Source organism: Oncorhynchus clarkii, chromosome 13 (assembly GCF_045791955.1).
Source record: "Oncorhynchus clarkii lewisi isolate Uvic-CL-2024 chromosome 13, UVic_Ocla_1.0, whole genome shotgun sequence".
In the NCBI taxonomy this organism is placed as follows: Eukaryota; Metazoa; Chordata; class Actinopteri; order Salmoniformes; family Salmonidae; genus Oncorhynchus; species Oncorhynchus clarkii.
In genome coordinates, this window is record NC_092159.1 from 17,350,230 (window position 1) to 17,373,518 (window position 23,289).

The window sequence follows — 23,289 nt, forward strand, 5'->3', positions numbered from 1 at the left end:
TGAATGTTTTAAATGATATCACTGAAGCCATTGACAAAAAAACAGCACTGTGTTCACTTTTTATTGATCTCTCTAAGGCTTTTGATACAGTTAATCATGCTATACTAAGGCAGAGATTGTCGAGTGTAGGTCTTTCGGAGCATGCAGTTGCATGGTTTGCTAACTACCTGTCTGATAGAACTCAGTGCACTCAATTTGATGGGCTTATGTCTGTTAAATTGTCTGTCTTGAATGGTGTGCCCCAAGGCTCTGTACTTGGTCCTCTCTTATTCACTATTTATATAAATGATTTAGACAAAAATGTCCAAAATGCACAACTTCATTTTTATGCTGATGATACTGTTATTTACTGTTGTGCCTCGTCTCTTACAAAAGCTTTCCAGAACATGCAAACTGCTTTTCTTACTGTTCAACATACCTTGTGTCAATTGAAGCTTATCCTCAATACTGACAAAATTAAACGAATGGTGTTTTCTAATGCAAGAAATAGACCATTGAACCTTTCACCCATTACTACCTGCCAGGGCAAGGAGATTGAGGTTGTAACCTCATGTCAATATCTTGGAATTTTAATTGATGACGGCCTCTCTTTTAAATTGCATATTCAACAACTTACAAAAAAATTGAAGCTGAAATTGGGATTTTATTTTAGGAATAAGGCCTGTTTTTTTTTGAAGCCAGAAGGAGGCTAGTATCAGCTACATTTATGCCTTTACTAGACTATGGGGATATTTTATATATGAATGCTTCCGCTCAGTGTTTGAGATCAATTGACACTCTTTACCATGGCACTTTGTGATTTATTTTAAACTGCAAAACCCTTATGCACCACTGCACTTTGTATACCAGGGTTGGCTGGCCTTCTCTAGCCACTCGTAGGCTCAGTCACTGGTATACTTTTATTTACAAAGCCATTTTGGGTTTACTACCTTTTTATTTGTGCATTTTTATTGTTCAGAATGTGGTGGGTACTCTCTTCGTTTGCTGGACTTTATCCTGCTAACTGTTCCAAATGTCCGAACTGAATTTGGTAAAAGGGTTTCTATGTACTCTGCGCCATCGTCTTGGAACACCTTACAAAATACTTTTAAACTGGAAGAACTTGTCCCGATTGGTGTTTTTAAATCACTGATGAAGGATTTTGAGGCTGATTCCCTGACCTGTCAATGTTTTTAATTTGCTGTTTTATACTCTTGTGAATTCAATGGTTTTTACTAGATTACTTGTAGTTTTTCATGTTGTCTGTCTGTAATTTTTTTGTAATGACTTGGTGCTGCCTATCTTGGCCAGGGCGCTCTTAAAAAATAGATTTTAATCTCAATGAGCCCTTCCTGGTTTATTTATTTTTTTATTTTACCCCTTTTTTCTCCCCAATTTCGTGGTATCCAATTGTTGTAGTAGCTACTATCTTGTCTCATTGCTACAACTCCCGTAGAGGAGAGGTTGTTTCATAGTGCAGGTTAGTGGTTGTTTCATACTGGAGGTTAGAGGTTGTTTAATACTGCAGGTTAAGTGGTTGTTTCATAAAGAAAGTTAGTGGTGGTTTAATACTGCAGGTTAGAGGTTGTTTCATACTGCATGTTAGTGGTTGTTTCATACTGCATACTGTATTGTTGGTTGTTTCATACTGCAGGTTAGTGGTTGTTTCATACTGGATATTGGTGGCTGTTTCAAACTGGAGTTTAGTGGATGTTTCATACTGCAGTTTAGTGGTTGTTTCATACTGGAGGTTAGTGGTTGTTTCATACTGGAGGTTAGCGGATGTCTCATACTGCAGGTTAAAGGTAGTTTCATACTGGAGGTTAGAGGTTGTTCATACTGGAGGTTAGTGATTGTTTCATACTGCGGTTTAGTGGTTGTTTCATACTGGAGGTTAGTGATTGTTTCATACTGCGGTTTAGTGGTTGTTTCATACTGGAGGATAGTGGTTGTTTCATAATGAATGTTGGTGGTTGTTTCATACTGCAGGATAGAGGTTGTTTCATACTGGAGGTTAGTGGTTGTTTCATACTGCAGATTAGTGGTTATTTCATACTGCAATTTAGTGGTTGTTTCATAGTGGAGGATAGGGGTTGTTTCATAATGAATTTTGGTGGTCGTTTTATACTGGAGGTTAGTGGTTGTTTCATACTGAATGTTGGTGGTTGTGTTATACTGGAGGTTAGTGGTTGTGTTATACTGCATATCGGTGTTTGTTTCATACTGGAGGTTAGTGGTTGTTTCTTACTTCAGGTTAGTGGTTGTTTCAAACTGAAGGTTACTGGTTGTTTCATACTGGAGGAAGGTGGATGTTTCATACTGGAGGTTAGTGGTTGTTTCTTACTTCAGGTTAGAGGTTGTTTCACCATGGAGGAAAGAGGTTGTTAATACTGGAGGTTAATGATTGTTTCATACTGAATGACGTAGGTTCTTTCATACAGCAGGTTAGTGGTTGTTTCATACTGCAGGTTGGTGATTGTTTCATATTGGAGGTTAGTGGTTGTTACATACTGCAGGTTAGTGGTTGTTTCATACTGGAGGTTAGTGAATGTTTCATACTGCAGTTTACTGGTTGTTTCATACTGGAGGATAGTGGTTGTTTCAAAATGAATTTTGGTGGTTGTGTTATACTGGAGGTTAGTAGTTGTTTCATATTGAATTTTGGTGGTTGTGTTATACTGGAGGTTAGTGGTTGTTTCTTACTTCAGGTTAGAGTTGGTTTCATACTGGAGGATAGTGGTTGTTTCATACTGCAGGTAGGAAGATGTTTCATACTGGAGGTCAGTGGTTGTTTCTAACTTCAGGTTAGAGGTTGTTTCATACTGGAGGTTACTGGTTGTTTCATGCTGCAGGTTGGTGGTTTTTCTCATACTGCATGTTGGTGGTTGTTTCATACTGGAGGTTAGTGATTGTTTCGTACTGAATGATGGAGGTTCTTTCATAAAGCAGGTTAGAGGTTGTTTCATACTGCAGGTTAGAGGTTGTTTCATACTACAGGTTAGTGGTTGTTTCTTACTTCACGGTTATGGATTGTTTCATATTGGATATTAGAAGATGTTTCATACTGCAGGTTAGTGGTTGTTTCAAACTGGAGGTTACTGGTTGTTTCATACTGGAGGAAGGTGGCTGTTTCATACTGGAGGTTAGTGGTTGTTTCTTACTTCCGGTTCCAGGTTGTTTCATACTGCATGTCGGTGGTTGTTTCATACTGGAGGTTAGTGGTTGTTTCTTACTTCAGGTTAGAGGTTGTTTCACCATGGAGGAAAGAGGTTGTTAATACTGGGGGTTAATGATTGTTTCATACTGAATGACGTAGGTTCTTTCATACAGCAGGTTAGAGGTTGTTTCATACTGCAGGTTAGAGGTTGTTTCATACTGGAGGTTAGTGGTTGTTTCATACTGCAGGTTAGTTGTTGTTTCATACTGCAGTTTTGTGGTTGTTTCATACTGGAGGTTGGTGGTTGTTTCATATTGAATGTTGGTGGTTGTGTTGTACAGGAGGATAGTGGTAATTTCATACTGCAGGTTGGTGGTTGTTTCATACTGCGGTTTAGTGGTTGTTTCATATTGGAGGATAGTGGTTGTTTCATAATGAATGCTGGTGGTTGTTTCATACTGCAGGTTAGAAGTTGTTTCATACTGGAGGTTAGTGTTTGTTTCATACTGCAGTTTAGTGGTTATTTCATACTGCAGTTTAGTGGTTGTTTCATACTGGAGGATAATGGTTGTTTCAAAATGAATTTTGGTGGTTGTGTTATACTGGAGGTTAGTGGTTGTTTCTTACTTCAGGTTAGAGTTGGTTTCATACTGGAGGATAGTGGTTGTTTCATATTGAATTTTGGTGGTTGTGTTATACTGGAGGATAGTGGTTGTTTCTTACTTCAGGTTAGATTTCGTTTCATACTGGAGGATAGTGGTTGTTTCCTACTGCAGGTAGGAAGATGTTTCCTACTGCAGGTCAGTGGTTGTTTCTAACTTCAGGTTAGAGGTTGTTTCATACTGGAGGTTAGTGGTTGTTTCATACTGGAGGAAGGTGGATGTTTCATACTGGAGGTTAGTGGTTGTTTCATGCTGCAGGTTAGTGGTTTTCTCATACTGCATGTTGGTGGTTGTTTCATACTGCATGTTGGTGGTTGTTTCATACTGGAGGTTAGTGGTTGTTTCATACTGCATGTTAGAGGTTGTTTCATCATGGATGAAAGAGGTTGTTAATACTGGAGGTTAGTGATTGTTTCGTACTGAATGATGGAGGTTCTTTCATAAAGCAGGTTAGAGGTTGTTTCATACTGCAGGTTAGTGGTTGTTTCTTACTTCACGGTTATGGATTGTTTCATATTGGATATTAGAAGATGTTTCATACTGCAGGTTAGTGGTTGTTTTATAATGAAGGATAGTGGTTCTTTCTTACTTCAGTTTACAGGTTGTTTCATACTGGATGTTAGGGGTTGTTTCACACTGGAGGTTAGTGGTTGTTTCATACTGGAGGTTTGTGGTTGTTTCATACTGCATACTGTATTGTTGGTTGTTTCATACTGCAGGTTAGTGGTTGTTTCATACTGCAGTCTAGTGGTTGTTTCATACTGGAGGGTAGTAGTTGTTTCATATTGAATATTGGTGGTTGTTTCATACTGCAGGTTAGGGGCTGTTTCATACTGCATATTGGTGGTTGTTTCTTTCTGGAGGTTAGTGGTTGTTACTTACTGGAGGTTAGTGTTTTTTTCTTGTTTCATACTTCCAGGATAGAGGTTGTTTCATACTGGAGGTTAGTGGTTGTTTCATACTGCAGGTTAGTGGTTGTTTCATGCTGGAGGTTAGTGGTTGTTTCATTCATGGCTGTTTCATTCTTCAGGTTAGTGGTTGTTTCATACTGCAGGATAGTGGTTGTTTCATAATGTAGGTTAGTTGTTGTTTCATTCCTCAGGTTAGGGGTTGTTTCATACTGCACATTAGTAGTTGTTTAATGGCCCCATTGGACCAACCTTGATCTGCTGTTTTTCATTTTACATATACAGTGCCTTGCGAAAGTATTCGGCCCCCTTGAACTTTGCGACCTTTTGCCACATTTCAGGCTTCAAACATAAAGATATAAAACTGTATTTTTTTGTGAAGAATCAACAACAAGTGGGACACAATCATGAAGTGGAACGACATTTATTGGATATTTCAAACTTTTTTAACAAATCAAAAACTGAAAAATTGGGCGTGAAAAATTATTCAGCCCCTTTACTTTCAGTGCAGCAAACTCTCTCCAGAAGTTCAGTGAGGATCTCTGATTGATCCAATGTTGACCTAAATGACTAATGATGATAAATACAATCCACCTGTGTGTAATCAAGTCTCCGTATAAATGCACCTGCACTGTGATAGTCTCAGATGTCCGTTAAAAGCGCAGAGAGCATCATGAAGAACAAGGAACACACCAGGCAGGTCCAAGATACTGTTGTGAAGAAGTTTAAAGCCGGATTTGGATACAAAAAGATTTCCCAAGCTTTAAACATCCCAAGGAGCACTGTGCAAGCGATAATATTGAAATGGAAGGAGTATCAGACCACTGCAAATCTACCAAGACCTGGCCGTCCCTCTAAACTTTCAGCTCATACAAGGAGAAGACTGATCAGAGATGCAGCCAAGAGGCCCATGATCACTCTGGATGAACTGCAGAGATCTACAGCTGAGGTGGGAGACTCTGTCCATAGGACAACAATCAGTCGTATATTGCACAAATCTGGCCTTTATGGAAGAGTGGCAAGAAGAAAGCCATTTCTTAAAGATATCCATAAAAAGTGTCGTTTAAAGTTTGCCACAAGCCACCTGGGAGACACACCAAACATGTGGAAGAAGGTGCTCTGGTCAGATGAAACCAAAATTGAACTTTTTGGCAACAATGCAAAACGTTATGTTTGGCGTAAAAGCAACACAGCTGAACACACCATCTCCACTGTCAAACATGGTGGTGGCAGCATCATGGTTTGGGCCTGCTTTTCTTCAGCAGGGACAGGGAAGATGGTTAAAATTGATGGGAAGATGGATGGAGCCAAATACAGGACCATTCTGGAAGAAAACCTGATGGAGTCTGCAAAAGACCTGAGACTGGGACGGAGATTTGTCTTCCAACAAGACAATGATCCAAAACATAAAGCAAAATCTACAATGGAATGGTTCAAAAATAAACATATCCAGGTGTTAGAATGGCCAAGTCAAAGTCCAGACCTGAATCCAATCGAGAATCTGTGGAAAGAACTGAAAACTGCTGTTCACAAATGCTCTCCATCCAACCTCACTGAGCTCGAGCTGTTTTGCAAGGAGGAATGGGAAAAAAATGTCAGTCTCTCGATGTGCAAAACTGATAGAGACATACCCCAAGCGACTTACAGCTGTAATCGCAGCAAAAGGTGGCGCTAGAAAGTATTAACTTAAGGGGGCTGAATAATTTTGCACGCCCAATTTTTCAGTTTTTGATTTGTTAAAAAAGTTTGAAATATCCAATAAATGTCGTTCCACTTCATGATTGTGTCCCACTTGTTGTTGATTCTTCACAAAAAAATACAGTTTTATATCTTTAAGTTTGAAGCATGAAATGTGGCAAAAGGTCGCAAAGTTCAAGGGGGCCGAATACTTTCGCAAGGCACTGTATGTATGTGTAAGTAATATCTATTCCATGTGAATTCACGGCACAGAATGGTTTTCACATATAACATTCTAGACGCTGTTGCTGCCTTTGACAAATGGTCTCTTTCTCTCTGTCTCTCACAATCTCCATCTTGCTTCACTTTCACTGTCTGTGTTGGGTTCTTTATAGTTGTGTGTGTAGGTGACCTACACTACCGTTCAAAAGTTTGGGGTCACTTAGAAATGTCCATTATTGTCCATTAAAATAACATCAAATTGTGTAGACATTGTTAGACATTGTAGACATTGTTAATGTTGTGAATGACTATTGTAGCTGGAAAAAGCAGATTTTATATGGAATATCGACATATGCGTACAGAGTCCCATTATCAGCAAACATCCCTCCTGTGTTCAAATGGCATGTTGTGTTAGCTAATCCAAGTTTATAATTTTAAAAGGCTAATTGATTAAGTAGTACTCGCAAAACACCAGTCTCAACGTCAACAGTGAGGAGGTGACTCTGGGATGCTGGCCTTCTAGGCAGAGTTCCTCTGTCCAGTGTCTGTGTTCTTTTGCCCATCTTAATCTTTTCTTTTTATTGGCCAGTCTGAGATATGGCTTTTTCTTTGCAACTCCATCTTTGCAAAGGCCAGCATCCCAGAGTCGCCTCTTCACTGTTGACATTGAGACTGGTGTTTTGCGGGTACTATTTAATGAAGCTGTCAGCTGAGGACTTGTGAGGCGTCTGTTTCTCAAACTAGACACTCTAATGTACTTGTTCTCTTACTCAGTTGTGCACCGGGGCCTCCCACTCCTCTTTCTATTCTGGTTAGAGACAGTTTTCGCTGTTCTGTGAAGGAAGTTGTCATGTACTGTCATGTTGTCTTGTCTCTGTCCTTTCCCTTCACCCTGTCTCCCTCTGCTGGTCGTGTTAGGTTACCTTTTCTCCCCCGCTTTCCCCCAGCTGTCCCTTGTCTCCTCTAACTACCCATTCACCCCGTTCCCCACCTGTTCCCTTTTTTCCCTCTGATTAGGTCCCTATATCTCTCTCTGTTTCTGCTCCTGTCCTTGTCGGATTCTTGTTTGTTTGTGTCATTCATGCCTGAACCAGACTGTCGTCATGTTTGCTGTAACCTTGTCCTGTCCTGTCGGAATCTGCCGGTCCATCTGAGCCTACCTATGTTTGGTAATTAAAGAAGCTCTGTTTAAGTTGATTCGCTTTTGGGTCCTCATTCACGCACCGTAACAGAAGAATCCGACCAAGAATGGACCCAGCGACTTCGGATCCTCTCCACTCAGCCGTCGAGATCCAGGGAGCGATGCTAGGCAGACACAAGCAGGAATTGTCTGCTGCTCGACATGCCGTTGAGACCCTGGCCACCCAAGTCTCCAACCTCACAGAACAGGTTCACCATCTCCGCCTCGATCCACCGGCCACTTCCAGGGCTTTCGAATCTCCGGAGCCCAGAATCAATAACCCGCCGTGTTACTCAGGGGAGCCCACTGAATGCCGCTCGTTCCTCACCCAGTGTGATATTGTGTTTTCTCTCCAGCCCAACACTTACTCCAGGAGCACTGCTCGTGTCGCCTACGTCATATCTCTCCTTATTGGACGGGCTCGTGAGTGGGGCACGGCAATCTGGGAGGCAAGGGCTGAGTGTACTAACCAGTATCAAGACTTTAAGGAGGAGATGATACGGGTTTTTGATCGATCTGTTTTTGGGGAGGAGGCTTCCAGGGCCCTGTCTTCCCTATGTCAAGGCAATCGATCCATAACAGACTACTCTATTGAGTTTCGCACTCTTGCTGTCTCCAGTGGCTGGAACGAGCCGGCCTTGCTCGCTCGTCTTCTGGAGGGTTTCCGCGCAGAGGTAAAGGATGAGATTCTCTCCCGGGAGGTTCCTTCCAGCGTGGATTCCTTGATTGAACTCGCTATTCGCATTGAGCGACGGGTTGATCTTCGTCACCGAGCTCGTGGAAAGGAGCTCGCGCTCTCCGTCGCTTCCCTCTCCGCATCACTACCATCTTCCTCTGCCGGCTCGGGTGCTGAGCCCATGCAGCTGGGAGGTATCCGCATCTCGACTGAGGAGAGGGAACGGAGAATCACCAACCGCCTCTGTCTCTATTGCGGTTCCGCTGGTCATTTTGTCACTTCATGTCCAGTAAAAGGCCAGAGCTCGTCAGTAAGCGGAGGGCTACTGGTGAGCGCTACTACTCCTGTCTCTCCTTCAAGATCCTGCACTACCTTGTCGGTCCATCTACGCTGGACCGGTTCGTCAGCTTCCTGCAGTGCCTTAATAGACTCTGGGGCGGAGGGCTGTTTTATGGACGAGACCTGGGCTCGGGAACATGACATTCCTCTCAGACAGTTAAAGGAGCCCACGGCCTTGTTCGCCCTGGATGGTAGTCCTCTCCCCAGGATTCAGCGTGAGACGCTACCTTTAACCCTCACTGTTTCTGGTAATCATAGTGAAACCATTTCTTTTTTAATTTTTCGTTCACCTTTTACACCTGTTGTTTTGGGCCATCCCTGGCTAGTTTGTCATAATCCTTCCATTAATTGGTCTAGTAATTCTATCCTCTCCTGGAACGTCTCTTGTCATGTGAAATGTTTAATGTCTGCTATCCCTCCTGTTTCCTCTGTCTCTTCTTCACAGGAGGAGCCTGGTGATTTGACAGGGGTGCCGGAGGAATATCACGATCTGCGCACGGTGTTCAGTCGGTCCAGGGCCACCTCTCTTCCTCCACACCGGTCGTATGATTGTAGTATTGATCTCCTTCCGGGAACCACCCCCCCCCGGGGTAGACTATACTCTCTGTCGGCTCCCGAACGTAAGGCTCTCGAAGATTATTTGTCTGTAGCTCTTGACGCCGGTACCATAGTCCCCTCCTCCTCTCCCGCCGGAGCGGGGTTTTTTTTGTCAAGAAGAAGGACGGGTCTCTGCGCCCCTGCATAGATTATCGAGGGCTGAATGACATAACAGTGAAGAATCGTTATCCGCTTCCTCTTATGTCTTCAGCCTTCGAGATCCTGCAGGGAGCCAGGTTTTTCACTAAGTTGGACCTTCGTAACGCTTACCATCTCGTGCGCATCAGGGAGGGGGACGAGTGGAAGACGGCGTTTAACACTCCGTTAGGGCACTTTGAATACCGGGTTCTTCCTTTCGGCCTCGCTAACGCTCCAGCTGTCTTTCAGGCATTAGTCAATGATGTCCTGAGAGACATGCTGAACATCTTTGTTTTCGTTTACCTTGACGATATCCTGATTTTTTCACCGTCACTCCAGATTCATGTTCAGCACGTTCGACGTGTCCTCCAGCGCCTTTTAGAGAATTGTCTTTTTGTGAAGGCTGAGAAGTGCACTTTTCATGCCTCCTCCGTCACATTTCTCGGTTCAGTTATTTCCGCTGAAGGCATTAAGATGGATCCCGCTAAGGTCCAAGCTGTCATTGATTGGCCCGTCCCTAAGTCACGCGTCGAGCTGCAGCGCTTTCTCGGCTTCGCGAACTTCTATCGTCGTTTCATCCGTAATTTCGGTCAGGTGGCAGCTCCTCTCACAGCCCTTACTTCTGTCAAGACGTGCTTTAAGTGGTCCGTTTCCGCCCAGGGAGCTTTTGATCTCCTCAAGAATCGTTTTACATCCGCCCCTATCCTTGTTACACCTGACGTCTCTAGACAGTTCGTTGTCGAGGTTGACGCGTCAGAGGTGGGAGTGGGAGCCATCCTTTCTCAGCGCTCCCTCTCTGACGACAAGGTCCACCCATGCGCGTATTTTTCTCATCGCCTGTCGCCGTCGGAACGTAACTATGATGTGGGTAACCGCGAACTGCTCGCCATCCGGTTAGCCCTAGGCGAATGGCGACAGTGGTTGGAGGGGGCGACCGTTCCTTTTGTCGTTTGGACTGACCATAGGAACCTTGAGTACATCCGTTCTGCCAAACGACTTAATGCGCGTCAGGCGCGTTGGGCGCTGTTTTTCGCTCGTTTCGAGTTCGTGATTTCTTATCGTCCGGGCTCTAAGAACACCAAGCCTGATGCTTTGTCTCGTCTCTTCAGTTCTTCAGTAGCCTCCACTGACCCCGAGGGGATTCTCCCTGAGGGGCGTGTTGTCGGGTTGACTGTCTGGGGAATTGAGAGGCAGGTAAAGCAAGCACTCACTCAAACTCCGTCGCCGCGCGCTTGTCCTAGGAACCTTCTTTTCGTTCCCGTTCCTACTCGTCTGGCCGTTCTTCAGTGGGCTCACTCTGCCAAGTTAGCCGGCCACCCTGGCGTTCGGGGTACGCTTGCTTCCATTCGCCAGCGTTTCTGGTGGCCCACCCGGGAGCATGACACGCGTCGTTTCGTGGCTGCTTGTTCGGTCTGCGCGCAGACTAAGTCCGGTAACTCTCCTCCTGCCGGCCGTCTCAGGCCGCTTCCTATTCCCTCTCGACCGTGGTCTCACATCGCCTTAGATTTTGTCACCGGACTGCCTTCGTCAGCGGGGAAGACTGTTATTCTTACGGTTGTCGATAGGTTCTCTAAGGCGGCTCATTTCATTCCCCTTGCTAAGCTTCCTTCTGCTAAAGAGACGGCACAAATCATCATCGAGAATGTTTTCAGAATTCATGGCCTTCCGTCAGACGTCGTTTCGGACAGAGGTCCGCAATTCACGTCTCAATTTTGGAGGGAGTTTTGTCGTTTGATTGGGGCTTCCGTCAGTCTCTCTTCCGGCTTTCACCCCCAGTCTAACGGTCAAGCAGAACGGGCCAATCAGACTATTGGTCGCATCTTACGCAGTCTTTCTTTTCGCAACCCTGCGTCTTGGTCAGAACAGCTCCCCTGGGCAGAATACGCCCACAACTCGCTTCCTTCGTCTGCGACCGGGCTATCTCCTTTTCAGAGTAGCCTCGGGTACCAGCCTCCGTTGTTCTCATCTCAGTTCGCCGAGTCCAGCGTCCCCTCCGCTCAGGCTTTTGTCCAACGTTGCGAGCGCACCTGGAAGAGGGTCAGGTCTGCACTTTGCCGTTATAGGGCGCAGACTGTGAGAGCTGCTAATAAGCGTAGAACTAAGAGCCCTAGATATTGTCGCGGTCAGAGAGTTTGGCTCTCCACTCAGAACCTTCCCCTTAAGACGGCTTCTCGCAAGTTGACCCCGCGGTTCATTGGTCCATTCCGTATCTCTCAGGTCATTAATCCTGTCGCAGTGCGACTTCTTCTTCCGCGATATCTTCGTCGCGTCCACCCGGTCTTCCATGTCTCCTGTGTTAAGCCCGTTCTTCGCGCCCCCGCTCGTCTTCCCCCCCCCCCCCATCCTTGTCGAGGGCGCACCTATCTACAGGGTCCGTAAAATCTTGGACATGCGTCCTCGGGGCCGTGGTCATCAGTACCTAGTTGACTGGGAGGGGTACGGTCCTGAGGAGAGGAGTTGGGTTCCCTCTCGGGACGTGCTGGACCGTGCGCTGATTGATGATTTCCTCCGTTGCCGCCAGGTTTCCTCCTCGAGTGCGCCAGGAGGCGCTCGGTGAGTGGGGGGGTACTGTCATGTACTGTCATGTTGTCTTGTCTCTGTCCTTTCCCTTCACCCTGTCTCCCTCTGCTGGTCGTGTTAGGTTACCTTTTCTCCCCCGCTTTCCCCCAGCTGTCCCTTGTCTCCTCTAACTACCCATTCACCCCGTTCCCCACCTGTTCCCTTTTTTCCCTCTGATTAGGTCCCTATATCTCTCTCTGTTTCTGCTCCTGTCCTTGTCGGATTCTTGTTTGTTTGTGTCATTCATGCCTGAACCAGACTGTCGTCATGTTTGCTGTAACCTTGTCCTGTCCTGTCGGAATCTGCCGGTCCATCTGAGCCTACCTATGTTTGGTAATTAAAGAAGCTCTGTTTAAGTTGATTCGCTTTTGGGTCCTCATTCACGCACCGTAACAGAAGTAGTACACAGCGTTGTACGAGATATTCAGTTTCTTGGCAATTTCTCGCATGGAATAGCCTTCATTTCTCTGAACAAGAATAGACTGACGAGTTTCAGAAGAAAGTTATTTTTTTCTGGCCATTTTGAGCCTGTAATCGAACCCACAAATGCTGATGCGCCAGACACTCAACTAGTCTAAAGAAGGCCAGTTTTATTGCTTCTTTAATCAGTACAACAGTTTTCAGCTGTACTAACATACGTAATTGTAAAATGGTTTTCTAATGATCAATTAGCCTTTTAAAATTATATTCTTTGATTAGCTAACACAACGTGCCATTGGAACACAGGAGTGATGGTTGCTGAAAATTGGCCTACTGTATGTAGATATTCCATACAAATCAACCGTTTCCAGCTACAATAGTCATTTACAACATTAACAATGTCTACCTTGTATTTCTGATAAATTTTAATGGACAAAAACAAGGACATTTCTAAGTGACCCCAAACGTTTGAACGGTAGTGTATACTATATGGTAAGAACATAACAGCAATGTGGTTAATAACAAAGTAATGTTTTAGGAAACCCCAGAAAACCAAGTACACCCCCTAAGAACTATAACACCTCAGGTCACTTCTCAATGATCTAGACAGACCCATTTAACTTCTTTCAACATGGTTGGCATCATAACATGCTAATTGCCATACCAATAAAACATGCTCTACTGTAATTTCCACAATGTCAGAAAATAACCAATCACAAGTCCTTTCCTTTCTTCTTTTAGAGCTGCTTTCTCCTTAGATCTGTGAATAATGTGGGAACCTTTTGTACGCTCAACAGCTCAACAAGCTCGACAGCTGTTCAAGTGTCAAAAGTATAATTATCTGAATTTCAGTCAAATTCTTTGCAGTAAATCAGTCATTCCGGCCAATGTTAGGGATTTAGAGGATGAAAATGTACCTGCCTTATTAGTTCCAGAGGGATACTGCAACAAGAGAGTTTGCCACCTGGAACGCTTCAGCCACTTTGTTCCTGGGCTGGGTTTTCCAACTTAGTGCCTACCTCCCAAACACACCCTATTCCCTATATAGTCCACTACTTTCAACCAGGGACCAAAGGTCTCTCGTCAAAAGTAGTGCGCTACATAGGGAACAGGGTGCCATTTGGGACAAAGCCTATGAAACACTGATGGACAACTTGATTGCTCATTGTGGGACTGGTGTATGCTCTCAGGAGAGTGTGGCCTACTATGGCCTATATATCATAATACATATACATATAAATATACATATTTACATATACATATAAAAAATAAAAAAAGAATGAGAATCAAAATTGTCAACGGGACAACAGTAACAACAATAACCAAGGGTCAAAATAACCATACATTCAACAATAATAAGTGTACAGTAGAGTACATGTGCAGGTTGATTGGTCTGTCAGACACTGTCCCTCAACTTATGGAGAGTTATTCATCCCTACATCTCTCTCTCTCTCTCTCTCTCTCTCTCTCTCTCTCTCTCTCTCTCTCTCTCTCTCTCTCTCTCTCTCGCTCTCTCTCTCTCTCTCTCTCTCTCTCTCTCAGGGAATGGTTGTCTACAGTGGACAGACTTCTTTGACTCTGGCTCTCATAACATCCTCATCCAACAGCTACCGGCAATTTCTGAACAATTTCCCCTCCGAGGATAAATTAAACCCAAATGACATTTAGGAGAGATGATTTGTCAGACATGTTTGTGTAAAACTACAGACTTCTACCTCGTTTTTATTCGATCCAACCACCGCCTAATACTTCTCCTCGTCTCAAGTGACCAGGGGTTCTGGCCTATAACGAGTTGGAGAGGAGTTGTAGTCGAGGCTAGGAGCTGGAACATCTCCAAACATTACCCCTTGTTCCTCAAGCCTCGGACTGTTGTATTTCACCTCAGTGTTAGCCTAGTCCCCACAGCCTGTGCTGCTTTTCACATTTGGACCTTGGCTTCATCGGCTACTAATACAAAGCCTTGGTATCAGCGCGCCACAGAAGACAGCATCACTAGAGGCTGTAAAGAAGAAGAAAGGAGGATAAAAAAGAGAGGGAAACTTTGGCAAGAGAGAACGTCGCTTATTCTTAGAAGAGCAGTGACTGAATGTCTGAAAAGGACCCGAGACTGCAGCCTGCAGACTCCCATTCACTCAGAGGCATTATTCCCCAGGCCTAATGCGAGACATAAAAATACACCGTGCCATGAGGCAGGGGCAGTGGAAAGGTAGACACCATAGAGAATGAGGGGAAAAAAGACAGAATGACAGAGAGAGAACGTTCCCATTGTGGAAAAATAAGAAAATGTGGGAATTTGGGGACTTGTCAGTGTCATCTGCTGGTCTGGACTGTCATTCGCCACCAGCCACTGCGGTTTCCTGAACCGCACTGTGAGAGGAGAAGAAGCCCATTCCACTGCTCCAGAGCTCAGATGTGTTGTAATTATGTTGCAGTTGTCTGTTATTGCAATGGTGTAAACCGCAGATGTGCCTGTGACCGCACCAATGTTTTCACCTGGTGGTAACTCAGTATGGAACAGTGCCACTGTAACAGGGTTACAGCTAGTTTACACCAGTACCACTGTAACAGGGTTACAGCTAGTTTACACCAGTACCACTGTAACAGGGTTACAGCTAGTTTACACCAGTACCACTGTAACAGGGTTACAGCTAGTTTACACCAGTACCACTGTAACAGGGTTACAGCTAGTTTACTCCAGTACCACTGTAACAGGGTTACAGCTTGTTTACACCAGTACCACTGTAACAGGGTTACAGCTAGTTTACTCCAGTACCACTGTAACAGGGTTACAGATAGTTTACACCAGTACCATTTTAACAGGGTTACAGCTAGTTTACACCAGTACCACTGTAACAGGGTTACAGCTAGTTTACACCAGTACCACTGTAACTAGGGTTACAGCTAGTTTACACCAGTACCACTGTAACAGGGTTACAGCTTGTTTGCACCAGTACCACTGTAACAGGGTTACAGCTAGTTTACACCAGTACCACTGTAACAGGGTTACAGCTAGTTTACACCAGTACCACTGTAACAGGGTTACAGCTAGTTTACACCAGTACCACTGTAACTAGGGTTACAGCTAGCTTACACCAGTACCACTGTAACGGGGTTACAGCTAGTTTACACCAGTACCACTGTAACAGGGTTACAGCTAGTTTACACCAGTACCACTGTAACTAGGGTTACAGCTAGTTTACACCAGTACCACTGTAACAGGGTTACAGCTTGTTTACACCAGTACCACTGTAACAGGGTTACAGCTAGTTTACACCAGTACCACTGTAACAGGGTTACAGCTAGTTTACACCAGTACCACTGTAACAGGGTTACAGCTAGTTTACACCAGTACCACTGTAACAGGTTTACAGCTAGTTTACACCAGTACCACTGAAACAGCGTTACAACTAGTTTACACCAGTACCACTGTAACAGGGTTACAGCTAGTTTACACCAGTGCCACTGTAGCAGGGTTACAGCTAGTTTACACCAGTACCACTGTAACTAGGGTTACAGCTAGTTTACACCAGTACCACTGTAACAGGGTTACAGATAGTTTACACCAGTACCATTTTAACAGGGTTACAGCTAGTTTACACCAGTACCACTGTAACAGGGTTACAGCTAGTTTACACCAGTACCACTGTAACAGGGTTACAGCTAGTTTACACCAGTACCACTGTAACAGGGTTACAGCTAGTTTACACCAGTACCACTGTGACAGGGTTACAGCTAGTTTACACCAGTACCACTGTAACAGGGTTACAGCTAGTTTACACCAGCACCACTGTAACAGGGTTACAGCTAGTTTATTCCAGTACCACTGTAACAGGGTTACAGCTTGTTTACACCAGTACCACTGAAACAGGGTTACAGCTAGTTTACTCCAGTACCACTGTAACAGGGTTACAGATAGCTTACACCAGTACCATTTTAACAGGGTTACAGCTAGTTTACACCAGTACCACTGTAACAGGGTTACAGCTAGTTTACACCAGTACCACTGTAACTAGGGTTACAGCTAGTTTACACCAGTACCACTGTAACAGGGTTACAGCTTGTTTACACCAGTACCACTGTAACAGGGTTACAGCTAGTTTACACCAGTACCACTGTAACAGGGTTACAGCTAGTTTACACCAGTACCACTGTAACAGGGTTACAGCTAGTTTACACCAGTACCACTGTAACTACGGTTACAGCTAGCTTACACCAGTACCACTGTAACAGGGTTACAGCTAGTTTACACCAGTACCACTGTAACAGGGTTACAGCTAGTTTACACCAGTACCACTGTAACTAGGGTTACAGCTAGTTTACACCAGTACCACTGTAACAGGGTTACAGCTTGTTTACACCAGTACCACTGTAACAGGGTTACAGCTAGTTTACAGCAGTACCACTGTAACAGGGTTACAGCTAGTTTACACCAGTACCACTGTAACAGGGTTACAGCTAGTTTACACCAGTACCACTGTAACAGGTTTACAGCTAGTTTACACCAGTACCACTGAAACAGCGTTACAACTAGTTTACACCAGTACCACTGTAACAGGGTTACAGCTAGTTTACACCAGTGCCACTGTAGCAGGGTCACAGCTAGTTTACACCAGTACCACTGTAACTAGGGTTACAGCTAGTTTACACCAGTACCACTGTAACAGGGTTACAGATAGTTTACACCAGTACCACTGTAACAGGGTTACAACTAGTTTACACCAGTACCACTGTAACAGGGTTACAGCTAGTTTACACCAGTACCACTGTAACAGGGTTACAGCTAGTTTACACCAGTACCACTGTAACTAGGGTTACAGCTAGTTTACACCAGTACCACTGTAACAGGGTTACAGATAGTTTACACCAGTACCACTGTAACAGGGTTACAACTAGTTTACACCAGTACCACTGTAACAGGGTTACAGCTAGTTTACACCAGTACCACTGTAACAAGGTTACAGCTAGTTTACACCAGTACCACTGTAACAGGGTTACAGCTAGTTTACACCAGTACCACTGTAACAGGGTTACAGCTCATTTACAAATGTAACAACAGTAACAGCTTAACAAAATAGACCTACCAATAGGTAAGAATAGCTGTTTTGTAGCTGCATTGTAAGAAAACGGAGACCATACTGTTCCCTTTGCTAGAAGACTCCTCCAATCTTATGTCAGCCATGAAGAAAAAGCGTTCAGAAGTCTAGTAAATATTTGGCCTTTACTTCCCACTCAATTAACCGGCTCAAACGGTGAGTCAACTGGTGGGTGGGTGGGAGAGAGAGAGAGAGAGAGAGAGTGCGAGAAAGTGCACACACACACAGTGCCCATTTGGCTTGAGGGGTGGGAGGATGGGGGGAGGAGGAGGAGGGGGCGAACGCCAGCCAGTCCCACTGCCTGAGAAAATTTGAAAAATGAGTTGTACAATCTCACCAAACGACTCCAACTCACTCGCTGAAGTATTTATTAGTGCTAAACGGGAGTTGAGAGTTTGAATGGGTTTTTGGACAGTCTGAAACGACTGTCTGAAATGGCTGTCTGAAATCTCTAACATTGCCCTGGTGCTTACAGGTGATGAAGGGGTATAAGCTACCCGGTTACCTGCTTCACCATAAAACAAATTTATTCACCTCAAATAGCAGTTGAGCTAAGGCTCAGCCTAAAAGAACAGTTTAGGACAGTTCGGAATTGTTGTTTGGGCAACATAGCTTGGGGTCTCCTTCTCTTCTACATCTTTCAACCATGGACGAAAAGACACAATGCAAGAATGATCCAGAAGGAAACTCCTTAATGGAGATGGAGAGCTGGAGGTGGGGTTAGGTAGAAGTGGAGGAGGAGTTAGGTGGAGGTGGGGTTAGGTGCAGGTGGGGTTAGGTGCTGACAATGAGGTAGACAGTTGCAGTTGGCTCAGCGCTCGGTCCTCTCTTCTCCCCCATGACTGGGATGTTTCCCTTAACTTCATCGCTGCGGTCCCCCGCGTATGCACTGTGATTTACAGTCTTGTAAACACATAGGAAGTAGCATTGAAAACGGTTTAACAAAGTCAATAAAAGCAGACATCATTCCTGGTATTGTGCATCCTCATCTCTGACCCTTTCACTCCCTCTTTCCTTCCATCCATCCCTCCATTCCCTCTCTCCTTCCTTCTATCCATCCCTCCTTTCCCTCTCTCCTTCCTTCTATCCATTCCCTCTCTCCTTCCTTCTATCCATCCCTCCATTCCCTCTCTCCTTCCTTCTATCCCCTCCATTCCCTCTCTCCTTCCTTCTATCCATCCCTCCATTCCCTCTCTCCTTCCTTCTATCCATCCCTCCATTCCCTCTCTCCTTCCTTCTATCCATTCCCTCTTTCCTTCCTTCTATCCATCCCTCCATTCCCTCTCTCCTTCCTCCTATCCATCCCTCCATTCCCTCTCTCCTTCCTTCTATCCATTCCCTCTCTCCTTCCTTCTATCCATCCCTCCATTCCCTCTCTCCTTCCTTCTATCCATTCCCTCTCTCCTTCCTTCTATCCATCCCTCCGTTCCCTCTCTCCTTCCTTCTATCCATCCCTCCGTTCCCTCTCTCCTTCCTTCTATCCCCTCCATTCCCTCTCTCCTTCCTTCTTTCCCCTCCATTCCCTCTCTCCTTCCTTCTATCCATCCCTCCATTCCCTCTCTCCTTCCTTCTATCCCCTCCATTCCCTCTCTCCTTCCATCTATCCCCTCCATTCCCTCTCGCTCTCTGTCCTCCCCCTCCCTCCCACCATTCCTCCATCTAATCTTATTCTGTCTGCCCACCCCGCTCTCGCGTCCTCCCTCCCTCCCTCCCTCCCTCCCTCCCTCCCTCCCTCCCTCCCTCCCTCCCTCCCTCCCTCCCACTCCTCTCTCTTTTTATTTCTTAGCATTGGGCAGAGAGAGAGAGCGGACAGAGCAGAGCCGATGGCTTTAGCAGGCCTACCTGCAGGGTTGCTTAGAGCGGCACAGTGTTTCATCTCTGTACAGGAGAAGAAGTGGCCCCCGGCCCCCATCAGCCCCCCGGCCCCCAGCCCTCTAAACAGCTGTGTGAACCTGTGAGGGAGAAGAGGGGAGAGGACCATGAAAACTGGGGAAAGAAGAAAGAGAGGACATTCAGTGGGCCTGGGGGAATCGGGACTTGCTTCCCTCTTGGTTGCTCACTCGTTTGGTTTCTCTCTGTAACACTCTCCCTTGATTTCAGTCTTTTACCCCCTTCCCTCCTCACCGTCTCATTTTACCTCTTTCAGTCTGTCACTCTTTATCACTCTATATCACTCTTTCTCCGTACTCCACCCTGTGACTCCCACTACTTTTACAGATCCCTCCACTGTATCCCCGCTAACAGCCTCAACCTAGACCCTCTACTCCCCTGCTCCTTAGTTAGAGCTGCAGCGCTAGAGCCCTCGACGCCTTAAAAAGCTTCTGAAAGATGAGAAAGAAGGTCCTCAAGCCCAACGTTTTTCGAGCTTAACGTCATGTCCCCAAAGCATCATCACCATCATCAACCCTTCTCTTTCTCTCTCTCTCTCTCTCTCTCTCTCTCTCTCTCGCTCTGGTGAGATCACACTCCTGGTTTGGAAATTCCTCACACTCATCCAAGAGGTGGATATTTAAAAGGGAACAATTGGTGAGAATCCCACAGTTCACACTGACTTGGGCGCCACTCAAATCACATCTTGTGGCTTTATAATCCTATTGTTGTCTCCCTATCCGTACCAGTTCCACTTTACATAGGGCTGCTTGGCTGGTGGTGGGCTTGTCTTGGGGCTGGGGGTGTTTGTGTTGGAGAGAAAGTCTATCACTGGGGTATATCACTGAGTATTGTATAGCAACCACGGCTTCTAGGCTTTCTTTGACTTGAAATGGGAGAGGTGAGGGCTTAATTCTCTTTTTCCCACTAGTGCTGATCCTAGTACAGTGTTGTGATGCTTTTGCACATGTTCTGTGTGGGAGAATTACTAATTGGTCTATAACTCAATTAGCTTATTTTCCCTCCACGTAGAAATGTGAGGAGTATGATTTGTCTTGTTCTTTGGTATAGTGGCACCAGTGGGCTCTATGGCCTTGGACGGCTCTCACACATTGAGGACGTGGTTCTGCAGACGAGCCAAACTCTGACGTCACCCAGGCCTTTGTGATCTACCGCTCCCGATGTCTGAGGCAAGGGGAAAGAGGTTGAAATGGGTCAATGTGGCACCGACATTTAGCTCGATGTCCATTTTCTGAATCACATTGAGGCCTTGTAGTTAAACATATGCAGTACAAGCACCCTATCCAGTGTTTTCCTATTCGTATTCTCTTGTGTACTGTATGTACTAAACACCCACCCAACGTGGTGTAAACAACGTCAATACGATCTAGAAACAAGAATATAGCAAGCTTTCGTTGTTTTATCGTCCAATGTTTTAAAACTCACTTAACGACAGGATATTTAATGGTATCATAATGGTTATGGATTACTGGCAAAGTACTCCAGCAGCCCTTCCCCTCCCTTTGGTTTGAAGCGAACATTAGAAGATGTTAAAACTGACATGTGACTCACCTAGCTCCTTCCAACCTCTCCTCCCTTCCCAGGAGTAACCGACTCCAGGGGAGTGCACCATATATACAATGAATGGATGGATAGAGAGAGAGAGAGAGAGGGAGAGAGAGAGAGAGATAGAGAGAGAGAGAGAATGAGATGCACATTAGAGAGAGAGAGAGAGAGAGAAGGGTTAGAGATAGAGAGGGGTGGCTGAGAGATCTTAGCAACAGAGAGATACAAAGAAAGTGGGAGAGAGAGAGAAAGAGAGAATGATATGCACATTAGAGAGTGAGAGAGAGAGAGAGATAGAGAGAGAGAGAGAGAGAGAGAGAGAGAGAGAGAGAGAGAGAGAGAGAGAGAGAGAGAGAGAGAGAGGTGGTTGAGAGATCTTAGAGACTGAGAGATACAAAGAAAGAGGGGGAGAACAAGAGAGAAAGAGAGAATGAGATGCACATTAGAGAGAGAGAGAGAGAGATAAATAAAGTGAGAAAGCAGAGAAAGGGAGAAGTTGCTCAAGTTTGGAAGTTTGGAATTCGGAGGAGAGCCACGGAGCTGCACAGAGCGAGAGAGTGAAAGAGAGAGAGATAGAGAGAGAGAGAGAGAGAGAGAGAGAGAGAGAGAGAGAGAAAGAGAGAGAGAAAAGGGCCAGCCCAGTGTTGAGTGCTGTTGTGTTTGTTTAGTCTCCTTCAAAGGCTGAGCTTAATTATTTTACCATGCTGTGCCGAGCTCTGCACTGCACTGACTGAGTGACTGCAGCATCCATGGCCCGCTCCGGATCTATCTGTTAACCCCACTCTCTCTCTCTCATTCTCTTTCTCTTGCTCTCTCTCTCTTTTTCTTTCTCTGTTTATCTTTCTATCGCTCTCTCATTCTATCTGTCTTTCTATGCCTTTCTCTCAATTCAGTTCAATCCAAAGGGCTTTATTGGCATGGGAAACATATCTATTTCAATTGCCAAAGCAAGTGAATTAGACAAACAAAAGTGAAATAAACAATTAAAAGTGAACAGTAAACATTACACTCGCAGAAGTTCCAAAAGAATAAAGACATTTCAAATGTCATATTGTGTCTATATGCAGTGTTGTAACGATGTGCAAATAGTTCAAGTACACAAGGGAAAATAAATAAATATGGGTTGTATTTACAATGGTGTTTGTTCTTCACTGGTTGCCCTTTCCTTGTGGCAACAGGTCACAAACTTTGCTGCTGTGATGACACTGTGGTATTTCACCCAATAGATATGTGAGTTGATCACAATTTGATTTGTTTTCGAATTCTTTGTGGGCCGGTGTAATCTGAGGGAAGTATGTGTATCTCTCTCTCTCTCTCACCTTTAGAGACCCAGCCTCAACATTGTTATTAGAGTTATTAGTATTTTTTTCTGCTAGTTTGTCTATTAGCTACATGAGCAAAGATGGCTGCCAAATGTGTTTTTTTTCTGGTTTCCATATTCTTGTGTCCCAGGCTGTTGTCCTGGCCGCGTGACAGTTTCTGACATGCTTCTTTTGCCACATGCGCGTACCGTCATGCCAAATGTGTCATTTCATTTGAATGTGTTGTATATCGAATGGTCTCGTTGAAAGATGGCTAACATGGCCAGGACATTAATCTCAAGTGAAACGCAAGGCCAGGACGCCATGATGCACATAACATGCCTACAATAACAATATGATGCACTTTACATGCCTAGAACAACAATATATTTGTGTGACTATGAATATTTGCAATAATGAGTTCCCACTGCAAAGAGTAATTGATGTATGATAAAAACATGAATGGGGGGGGGGGGGGGGGGGGGGGGGGGGGGGCGTATAGTACTTGAAGAGTATAGTGTGCACCCAGAAGGTCAGTTCAAGTATTGTACAATACAAAGGGACTTAAAGAACTGTCAACTTTGACAGTGATTCATACTGTACTTATGTACATGTCGACAGTACACCTAGACACATATTTTCAGTCTTCCAGGCTTAAACCACATGTCAACATGTACATCTCTGACCCTGGACCGTATGTAACTATAAGCTAGTGTGGGTCAGACAGATTCTGCCATCCCGGGACCTCAGCTACCTTACTCACACTGTCTGCACCAGTCACCAGTCACCGCTGCTGTGAAAGTCACAGGGAAACCCAAACCCTCGTCACAGCATCAGGGTCAAAGGTGGGGGGATAGCAGACTCTTTACTATTGTTTAATGGGATGGTCTCTGCACGCCTTAGGGTTGAGTTTGAGTTCTATAAAATGAACAAATGTGTGGAGATG